Source organism: Hirundo rustica, chromosome 25 (assembly GCF_015227805.2).
Source record: "Hirundo rustica isolate bHirRus1 chromosome 25, bHirRus1.pri.v3, whole genome shotgun sequence".
In the NCBI taxonomy this organism is placed as follows: Eukaryota; Metazoa; Chordata; class Aves; order Passeriformes; family Hirundinidae; genus Hirundo; species Hirundo rustica.
In genome coordinates, this window is record NC_053474.1 from 1 (window position 1) to 11,653 (window position 11,653).

Genomic DNA, 11,653 nt, shown 5'->3' on the forward strand with positions numbered 1-11,653 from the left:
TTCAAAAAACGTTAGCCTTGAAAAACACAACACACCGACACCAATACTCCATTCAAAACCAACCTCATCAACAGACAAACAAACACAAAAGAAAGAAAAAAATAAACTTTATCCCTTCTCACGCACCCCTTACAAAGATAGGCAACACAAGGATTAAAAACCACCTCCAAACCGCTCCACAGAAAATACATAGAAAACGTGAAAAAACCTGAAACAAAAAAAAAAGGGGAAACCTCCAGCAGCCACTCACACTGGCCCCAATTCAAACACAAACACCTCCCAAGGATGCACAACGATGAAAGACATACTGCCGTCCAACAAACCAAACAAAACCCTAGCATATCGTAGACAACAATCCAAGGACAAATAGGACAAAACCTGACAAATGAAACGCATCCTACCTCAAACACCACGTGCTCACCAGAATAAAAAAATAAAACAACAAAAACTCTCATGCACCTCAAGCAACAGCCCGTTGCACCTTGCTAAACCTTAGAAAACATTCTTTGAAACAGAACACACCACGAAAAAAAAAATTTATATATACATAATTCAAAAAATCTCACCAGCAAAACTCAATTCAGTAACAACCTGATTGACATGCAAACTAAGAAACACAAAATGAAGTCAATCAATAAATAAACTTTATCCCTTCTCACACACCACTTACAATCAAAATAAAGAGACACAACGACAACAAATGAACGACATCACACCACCTCAAACACAAGAAAACACAACACAACGTACCAAACTGAATAAAAGGGACCGCTCCGTGAATAAAAACCTCTTACGCTTTAAGCGACAGCCCTTCACGCTGTCATAAACCTCAGAAAACAGCCTTAACAAACACCTGACACCACCAAAAAAAAATTCAACAAAAAACTCAAAACCGACCTGACCGACATGGCACTTAAGAAAGGCAACGGGACGTACGCAAATAAACCCTATCCTTTCTCACACGCTGCTTGCAAACAAAATAAAGCAACACCCTTACTAAAGAACACAAAAAAGAGAAAACTTCCATTTAAAAAACATCACACTCCAGCGGCCAACGGGGATAGCCTCCCCCATGCAGCCCTAAAAAAGAGCTCCTAAAGCATCCACAACAATAAAATACACACTGCAATCCAACAAAACAAAGAAATAAACCCATCTCCTATCACAAACAAGAATGCTATTCTAAAGATTAGAAAACACGGCCAAATAAATGACAGGACACAACCTCAAAGCCAATAAAATGAACACGACAGACTCAGCACAATAAAAGGGATCACCGAATAAAGAACCACCTCTCCTAGACATCAACATGTAGACCGTGCCACAGCAGTAAACCTTAGGAAAAAAATACGGCCCTTAAAAACAGAATATGCCACCAAAAAAAAAATTCAACACCAAAACAACCACAAAACCCACCTCATTCATGTGGAACATGAGAAACACGACGTGAAAGAAATAAATCCCATCTCACTAAACACTTAAAACCACCTTCAAACCACTCAAGGGAAAAACTTAGACCTTTAGAAAAAAGCCATCTAACACGACACGCAAGCCTCCACCGGCCAGCAACGCTGGCCCCGTTAGAAACAAACAGCTAGCCACCAAATTCTCCACAAGGATAAAATAGACACTGCAATCCAACAAGCCAAAGAAAGTAACCCCTATCACACGATAAACATCACGCTACCTCAAACCCACTAACACAAATGCTACACGCACCACAAGAAAAACGATCCATAAACACCTCTCCTACACCTCAAGCAATAGCCCCCTGCAGCACAGTAAACCTTAGAAAACACATCCTCTAAAAAAAGAACACCCCACCAAAAAACCAGAAAGTTAACACCACCAAAACTCAACTCAAAACCAACCGGATCAACAGGAAACATAAGAAATGCAACATGAAATAAACAAATAAATGAATAAGCCATATCCCTTATCACACACCATCCACAAAACATCATTTCAAAACCACCCTAACACCCCTCAACAAAACAAAAACAAAAAAACAATTAAAAAAAACAAACAAAAAAAAAAAACACACCCACAACACACTGCATCTAACAAAACACCCTAGCTTCCACCAGACAGCCATGCTGGGGCCCTACCCCATCTCAATGGTCACATCCAAGAAACAAAAACAAAATCACAACAACACCTGCCAGACACCTATTCAAAATAAGACTGAAATCCACTCCACCTCCAATACAAACACACCCACCCATAAAGTGATCCTCGCTTTAAAAAAAAAAAAAAATGGACACAAGAAACAACATCAAAACACAACATACACCACCAAACAACATCCTAGGGAATAGAAACCTTTCCCATGCTGGACAAGCTGGCCTTTCCTGCAATTTCAGCCCTCCAAGGAAAGGAAGCGGCAACAACGGGCATGAGCCCCACCTGAAACCCATCCCGTGGCAAAGGTACGTACGCTCCCCTTCTATTTACTCCCTGAGAACAACAAAAAAATAAACCAAAGCTCTCAAACGACGACAAAAGACAGCTTGACATCTTTTTATACAGACAATAACACAAGAGGTCTTCCTTCTTTCCAGTCAAGCCACTTGGATCCTCAAAACCTCATTTTTTCTTTCCAGGGCCATTGGGGAGGGAGGAATGACACAAAAATGCAAAGGAAAACACTCCCAAAAACCCACCCTTGCTGCTGCTGCTACCTGGCACAAAGGTTTGCAGCTTAGCACCTCCTTGAAGCCGTGCTAGGCGTGCAAGTGCATCCAGGGCCCCCCCCCCAGAACACTGGATATCGTCTCACAGCTGTTCTGTGACACATGCCGTGGACACCCAAAAAGCCCCTCTCCTCCAGCAGCTCCACGCCAAAGGGAGCGGCCCTGGCACCAGCCACCCCCTCATCACCCACACGCTTCTCACCTGGCTCTGCTCCAGACCACAGCTCTGACACCTCATCGTGCTGAGGCCTCACACCAGGCAGCTGGGAGGGCAGGGGCACGGCGGACCTTGCTGCTCATGCCAGGGACAGCTCATTGCCTACATCTGACACACTGGGCCACCAGCCTTCCCTTGCTAGCCACAAGAACCCCGCTTCCCCTGCATGTGCCCGAGGCTGAAATGGGGAGGCCACCTCCAAAAGGACACGGGCCTCCGGTTTACAACCCCTAAACATAACTCCTAACATTCCCCAAACGTCATTTCCCTTCAATTACAATTCTGCCTTTGCCATCATGAAGACCTTGTCTTTCTCTGCAAGTATTTCAAACATCCCTTCACCGTTCACGAGCTGGGTTGGTGTGCCTAGGGCTTAGTGGACAAGCCCAGGCTAAATCCAAACCCCTCCACAAGTCATGGGAAATACACAGACGCTTTACAAATACTCCCCTTCCTTAAACATCCCTGCAACACATGCGCACCCTCCTTTCTTGCCCACACCGTCTCCCTGCCACAATCCCACATCTCACACACCAACCAAACACAAATCCAATACAAGTGTTCGCTTCCAAAGGCAAATTCTTGACGCGTCAGCCAACATCTTTAGGGACTCGGGGACCCTGCCGCTTGTGAGCCCAAAGTGGATTTGAAAAGGGGCTGCAAGGAGCAGCTGCCTGAGGGGCTCCCTGGGAAGCTCTCCTGATCGGGGGTGTGCAGCTTCTCTAGCCTGTTTCGCTGCAGGGACAACGTGTTCGTGGATGCCTGGGAGCTGTGGCATGTGGGACTATGGAGGTGTCCGGAACGTGGCACATGTGGACGGCACAACCTCTGCTGCAGCTGCAAGGCACCTGTTCTGGGACGCTCACAGTGGGTCTCACAATGCCAAAGCCTTTTCCTACCTGGGGTGGCGTGGCGTGGGGGAGCTTTTGCCTTCACACATTCTTCTACACATCACAGTGATGCTGGGCCCTCATGCTTTTGGAGGGGGAAGACACCAGGCACTCTCGTGGAAAGCACACAGCCTTTCCCACCTTCATTCTTCCCCCTTTCATCTCTTCTGCTGTACGTCTGCTTGGGACAGGACTGGAGCGCTTGTGCTCCACAGACACAAGCTGTTCCTGGCCTGGCACCTCTGGCCAGGGGGGATAGGGAGGCACCAGGGGGTTTTGCCATCATTTCAACTCCTGTGGAAGGAGGCCACTGGAAAACTCTTGCAGGGAAAGCTGCCTCACCTTTCAAACCTGCTTACGTGATGCGAGTGTGGGATAGGGCCGGGGACCTGGGCTGCATAGGACACGGAAAAGGACGGGTCCCCTTCAGCTTGCAAAAACCCGGGGCGGGAAGAACCGACGGGTGTCCTTTGTGCTCTTGGCAGATGGAGGAACACATTTCAAGAGGAAAATCTACAGGGAACTGGCCAGCAACTTGCTGAGACTTACTTATTGCACAAACACACCGTTTTTCAACAAGGTCTATTACTTAGGCAACATCAAGTTCTCCTTTTCAAAGCATGCACAACTCCTAACACCGGGCCACACGCATGCTGCAGAAAGGGAAGGGAAGCAGGCTTACAGGGCTGGCAAAGGCGGGCAGACGCCTCACTACCACATCCAACTGGGACGCCCAAATGCCCCCTACTAAGGGGGGCAGGGGAAGCAGACTTTATTGGCCCACCAAAAAGGGCCGCTCTTCATCTCTAAGACCTCATGCGCCAGGAAACACATTTCTGACAGATGAATTTAAAACACAAACCATCGGCTGCTGAGACAAGTTCGGCATCTTGGCAGGGGATTGCTTAAAACGCACCGTCCTGGAGGCTTAGACTGGCACCACCAAGTCAGACTTCAGCGACAGCAACGGCTTCTGCCTAGCAGTCACGGCTCACCGGGCACACGTCACCTCCAACGCCGACATCCAGCTTCACCTCCTGAAAGGAAACACAAACAACAAGGCTGTCATAGACAAATCATGCACACCACCCTGACAAATACATACACCCTCCCATCTCTAATAGTTCTCTGACTTCCTCCTCCCTCACCAGTGCAGCCTTAGCCTTAAACATCAAACACCACAAACCACAAAAAAAAAAAAAAAAAAAAAAAAACAAACACCAAACAAACTCCGAGCAATGGAACTCTCTCTTAGCAACAGGACGCTTCCAGAGCTTAACCCTTCTCTAAAAAAGTAAAAAAAGACAGAGGAAACAAAAACCAACAGCATCAAGTCAGGACCAAAAGTAAAAAAACAGATTAAAACGGAGCGTTAAAAAATGAGTGGTTCTATGCTTACTTAAGCCATGAAAATAAACTCCACGTTTAGATCATGCCTTTCAATCATAAGAAAGAGAGGCATTTTAAAAAAGAATGGTTTTCATGGGTGTGGAAATTGAAGCAAAAAGGTTGATGAGAAACCAAGTCATATAGCCTATAAAATGCTGAAACAGAGAGAAAGAGGAGAAGCCCCCTGCGACGGTAAAAAACGAAAAAGACATCTCTGGACCTTAAAGTAAAAAATACCTTCCTTTAAAGTGATGCACCTTTAAAAAGGAACACCTCGGGATGCTACAGTCTAAAACCCATCACCCATAAGCGGCTTAAAAAACTCCTCCTAACAAAGTCACAAAAGCAAGCTTATCCAAGCGCTTCTTTTGAAAACACTTGAAAACCCACAAAAAAAATCTGCTAAGTGAGCCTTAAAATCCACAACGCTAAAAAATACTCTTCCCCTAATAAATGACAAAAAGACTAGGCTCAAACAATTAAAGGGACTAAAAAGGACAAGTTTGGGCTCTTGATTGGTGTTTTGCAAAAAAGTCTTCTTCACATCCCCCATCAAACAACGTTCAAATCATTCCTGCTTCTCAAGTAAACCTTCCAAAAAATAAAACTCAATTCAAAAACCAAAGGCAGGCAAAGACACAAATTGGCAACGCTCAACCCGGCGCCGCCAACAGCAACGCCCTCATTTGCAACACAAAACAGACAAAAGACTGCCTTCCAACCGACCGGGGCTGGGCGCCCACCGGGGACCGCTCCGGCACCGCCCCGACCACGAGCACCCGATAAGCATTCCAGGACAAAGGGACACGACACAGCCTCTCATCTCTGATCACAAACTCTTTCCTCAAGTCCACAGAAATCAAAACTGGCTGCGTCAAAAGCCCCAGGGAGCGAAAAACGAGACTGACAAGGCACAAAAAAAAACCCCACTGCTCCATCCCTCACACCAAACACAATAAAATCGAGCCTCGGCAAGAAAATACCACAAAAGCCAAGCGCACGGCTTGCTTTCCTGCAGCCCCCCCTGGGAAAAACCTGCCTACCCCTACACCTGAAGGACAACAGGGTGCAACAGCCAACACACAAGGGAATAGGGTCTAAAGAAATCTCATTGCAAAAAAAAAAAAAGAAACATATATATATATATATATACACACACGCATTAATAAATTCAACACCAAAACTCAATTCAAAACCGAAAACATCGACCTGGAACCTAAGGAACGCAGGATTAAGAAAGAAATAAACCCGATCCCTTAGCACACAACATCGACAAACAAAACAAAACCACACGTTTCTTCAAAACCACCTGAAAACCGCTCGGCACAAAAAAAAAAAAAAAAAAAAAGGAAAAAATTTAAAAAAAAAAAAAAAAAAAAAGGCAGCGAACAAGCACCCCGGCCTCCACCACACCCAGGCTGCTCCCCGTGAAATCCTAAAGCTCCCAAAACATTCCACAACCAGAAAATACACACTGCAATCCAAAAAAACGAACAAAGAAACCCCTAGCCTACGAGAAACAAGGATACAATTCCAAAGATCACAAAATCCGAACACATCAACGACATCGCGCCACCTCAAACCCACCAAAAACAAACGCCACGAAGTCACCACCATCAAAGCCGCTGATGAATAAAGAAAAACCTCTCCACATACCTCAAGCGACAGGCACTTACACGGCGGCCAACCTGACAAAACAACCTTGCCGAAACGGCGCCTCTTTCGAAAAATTCCGAACGCCGCTCCTACACCAGACAGGAGGGACGGGGGAGCCGAGCACTTTCCACCCTCGGCCACGACTCGCTCCGCCCTGCCCTTTCAGTCCCGGGGACACCACGCCACCGAACACACGGGCGCTGCCCGGCCGGCCCCGGCTCCCCTGCCCCCCGCAAAGGGACCGCGACTCCCGGGGGCAGAGCCCCCCCCCCCCCCCCCCCCCACAGCGCCGGGGAACCGACGAGCCATGAGCACCATGCGTACATACTGAGCATTCAGCGCCGGCTTGCCGCTCTTCCTACGCACCGCGGCAAAGAGAAAACCACCCCCCACCACCCTTCCCAGCGCCGGGAAACCCGCCCGAAAAGAGCCATGGGCACCACGTACCCACGGCGCCGGCCTACCTCGCTTCCTTCTCGCCAACACCACGCTAACACGAGCCGCCGCACCGCCGCGCCGCCAGTCCCCAAAGGCATCCTCACTGCCGGCGCCAGACCCGCCCCCCCCCCCCCCAACCTTCCCCGCCCGTGCGCCATGCGGCCGGGGCAACCCGTAGCTCCTGCCGCACATTCACCGCCGCGGCGCCGCGCTTTAGCGCTAAAATGGCAACTGGAAAAACACCCCCCCGCCCTCTTCCCAGCGCGCGGAAACCCACCCGACCTCGCCCTGCGCCTGCACGACCGGGGAGCCCCGCCGCTGCCCGGCCTCTGTCCCCGGAACGCACGCGGCTGCCGGGACACGCACGGACCTCCTCCGGAATAACGAAACGAAAACACGCCCTCCCCACGAACCCACGCTCACTCACCCGCGATGCTGCTGCTGCCTCACACAAACCTCTGGACCTTCGGCCCGCGCCCGCTCCAGCCCGCCCGCGGAGCTTCTTCGGGTGCTGAGACCATCCGGGAGCCGGGCGCCTTGAAAAAGGCGCCGTATGCTCCGAAGGCTCAACAACACCCTCAGTGATCGCTCTTTTAAGAGAGTTGCAGGGGCAACTGAGCCACGAGGCTCTCCGTGGGCCTGCAGATACGGCCGCTCCATCGGCTGGGCGCTGCTGCTTCTCCACGGCGAGGTCTCTTCAGGCGGCGCACACCGCTGCGCGCTCTGGAACCACCACCCGACTGACCTCCCACACTCCCTTTTCACAGCGAAAGAAGTGGCGGGCTTTGACTCTCGGACCAATGGGGTGAATGAATTTCAAAACGACCAATCGGAGCAAGGATCCAAAACGGACCAATGGGGAAACGGGAAAACGACCAACCGCGGAATGCCTCCAGCTCACAGCCCGGACTCGGGGACAGGCGCGGAACGGAGGCAAAAAAAAAACGGGCCCAAAAATACCCGCCCAAAAATCCTCCAAAAGAAATGCCCCAAAAGACCCCCAAGCGCAACTACCACAATCCTGCCACTCGCCACATTCAAACCAAAAAAGCCTCCATGCCAGGCTATATTTTAAATGTTAGTCTTTATTATGTTTATATTTATCATTATCGTTTCTGTTTTATATCTGTACCTATGTATATTATAGATATCATAATACACACAGTATGTCATAATAGAGATTGTATTTATTTATATTGATGATATTATTTTTCATATTTTACAAAGGATCCTGGAAGACCCGCACTCCCAGGGCATCACGGCACACGCAGCACCCCGAGCTCGCTCCCGCTCCCGGCGCCGCTGCCGACGTCACACCGCGCCCGTGACAGCACGTGCTGGAATGACGTCATCGCGCGGCGCGGGGAGGCGGCAGCAATGGCGGCGGCGGGAGGAGGAGGAGCGGCGGTGGCGGCCCCGCCGCGGGGTATCCGCGCCTGGCTGCGGAGCGCGTTCCGCTTCGCCACCGACAGCAACGACTTCCGCGGGTCCGAACCAGGACGGGGATCGGGATGGGGTCGGGATCGAGGCCGGGACCGGAATAGCGGTCAGAGTTGGGATTGGCATATGGGAATCGGGATCAGGAGCCCAGTATCTGTCCCCGGCCGGGATCAGGAGCACCGTGGCCGGCAGGAGCGGCGATTGTCCCTCAGTCCCTTGTGTCCCGTTTGGACTCCTCAGTCCACGGAGCACATTTTGGGGCTGAAGCGTGTCCAGGGAAGGGAGCGGAGCTGGGGAAGGGGCTGGAGAGTCCTGAGGGAGCTGGGGAAGGGGCTGGAGAATCCTGAGGGAGCTGGGAAGGGGCTCAGCCTGGAGAAAAGGAGGCTCAGGGGGAATTCCTGGCTCTGCACAACTCCCTGACAGGAGGGGACAGCCGGGGGGGATTTGGGATCTCATCCCAGGGCACGGGGACAGGAGCAGAGGGAACGGCCTCAGGCTGTGCCAGGGGAGGCTCAACTTGGACAGCAGCAGGAATTTCCTCATGGAAAGGGCGCTCAGGCCTGGGAAGTGCCCAGGGAGGTTTGGAGTGCCCAGGGCTGGAGGTGTCACCTGGAGGTAGCACTGAGTGCTCAGGGTGGGGAGAAAGTGGGGATCAGGCCCAGCTTGGGCTCGGATGAACTTTCCCAAAGTCTTTTCTGACCTCAATGCTTTTGGGATTTTACGATTGCGGGAACCTGCTGGTGAACCTGGGGCCGTTTGCCGCCGGGGTCTGGGTGTCTCGGAACTTAACGGACGTCGACCCGATGGCCCCACAGCCCGTCCCGTAGCAGGTATGGGCTGGGGGCAGTGAGGGCTGGGAGGCTCCCTGGGGGTGGGATCAGGTGGAAGGGACCCCCAGGAATTAAATCCAACCCCTGGCCCTGCACAGACACCCCAGAATCCCACCCTGTGCGTCCCTGGAGCGCTGTCCAAACGCTCCTGAAGCTCTGGGGCTGTGTCCATTCCCTGGGGAGCCTAGGCAGTGTCTGAACCCTCTGGGGGAAAGAGCCTTTCCCAATCTCCGTCCGAAATCTCCCAAATGCAGCCCGCCCTTGGGTGCTGTCCCTGCCACCTGAGGCCTCAGGGCTGAACAACCCCCCCCCAAACTCACCCTGACCCCCTCAGGACAGCACTGTCACCCTGTGAGTGACACAAATCAGGGGTGAGCCCACCCCAAAACCCACAGAAGCCCCTCTTTACACAGATTTTAAAGCAGAACCACCTCCCCTGATTATGCTGAATCCCTGTCCCAGGAAGGAGTCGGAGCCACCAGGAGGAGAGCTCGCCCTCCCACTGGGATCGGACCTGTGGGGCTGCTCAGATCCCCCCTGGAGCTGGTCAGATCACCCCTGTCCTGCCTGGAGCACTGACAGGGACAAAAGGGAGCTTAGTTTCCCATCCATCCGTTCCATCCTTCGGGAATTGTTTCCTCAAGGATGTGCACGGAATTTCCTCCTGTGCCCTCTACCCCCAGATGTTTATTAAAATTTATGGAATAACAACATAGCCCACTGAAATTTTGTTTCTTTCTTTGGTTTGGTGTTTGTTTGGTTTTTATTTTAATAAGAAACTTCGGCTTACAAAAAGCAAGGCATAAAAAGAGTAAAGATATTTTAAAAACCCTCCAAAAACATAAAAACATGATTTCTATTTCACACCTGAGACCCAGAGGGATGAGCTCGACCCTGAGACCCATCAGCTGCTCCTGTGAGGGAAAATCCAGATTGGGATGAAACTCCAGGCACAGAGCTTCCTGGGAAAAGTCTGCAGAAAGCTGCGACAGGTGAAGGAATGATGGCCAAGGTGGGAGGAGAAGCCTTTGGGTGTTGCATAGCATTGAGTGCCCTGGGCTGGGGCCGGCACAGCCTGGGGCTGGGGCCACCGTGGGTGGGCGTTACTCACAGCTTGTGAGTTACTCACAGATTGCATAGGGGCCACTGGGAGCTAGAGGTTGCACCCCGGCTGCTCTGAGGTGCTGCGGAGGAGCAGCAGCAGCTCCCGGTCCCAGGCAGTGCCACTGGGGTTCCTGGGCTTGGGAATTCACATTATTTGGGTATTTTCCCTGGGGTTGGAGTTGGAGACATTGTGGGAGCAGCTGCCCTCAGGTTTAGGGACACCCTCCCTCAAAAACCCCATAAAAACCTTCCAAAAGGCTCTTTTCCAAAGGTGCTGTTGGAACGTGCTATAAAAAAACTGCAGCTCTGTGTAAAGTGGGGATAATTCCCATTTGGCAGACATGGTTTCTGTGGGAAAAGGGGATTAATTAGGATGTTCCAAGCACTTTGCAGTTCATCTCAGGTTTGATTTGGTCCCACTAATCCCCCCCAGCCCAGGGTCAGCCTGGGGCCAGACCCTGCAGAGGATCCAGGCGTGATTTGGGGCAGTTGGAACAAACCTGGATGAATGAAAAGCTGCTGAGGAGCCAGGAAAAGTCAGGAATTCCATAATATCCCAAGCTGGAAGGGACCCACAAGGATCGGCCCTGGGTGAATCCCCCCTGGCTCCTCCTCGGACCCTCAAGGTCCTTCCTTTGTAGCCCTTAATTAATTAATTGGATTCTCTAGTCACTTGCTGCTGTCCTTCAGAAGGACACGCTAGGTCTGCACTGGCAGTGACATCAGGAATGAGCTTGGAGCAGAAACTTGATCTCACTTAAAACTGCTGAAAAATCCAGAAAATTCTGGTTTAAAGCTGCTGGGGAAAATACAGAAAAAGCTGATACAGACCTGCTGAAAGAACTTCAGAAATATCTGATTTAGAACTGCTGAAAAAAAACTCGAGAAAAATGGAGTGGAATCCACCCAAACTCCAGCCTGGCTCCTCTGTCCAAAGGAATCACATCCCTCCTGTCTGCCAGGGGATTCCACAATGAGGGAAAACGCCTTCCCTTC

General features: G+C 50.9%; 1 long non-coding RNA gene across 1 annotated transcript; it reads right to left on the bottom strand.

Moving 5' to 3' along the window:
* Positions 1 to 2,417: 2,417 nt before the first annotated feature.
* On the bottom strand, positions 2,418 to 8,009 carry LOC120763248 (uncharacterized). Its single transcript, XR_009208505.1, has 3 exons — positions 7,711 to 8,009; positions 4,717 to 4,837; positions 2,418 to 2,457 (listed from the first exon to the last, which is right to left on the bottom strand). It is a non-coding gene; the product is annotated as an uncharacterized LOC120763248 (long non-coding RNA).
* Between the last annotated feature and the right edge of the window lie 3,644 nt (positions 8,010 to 11,653).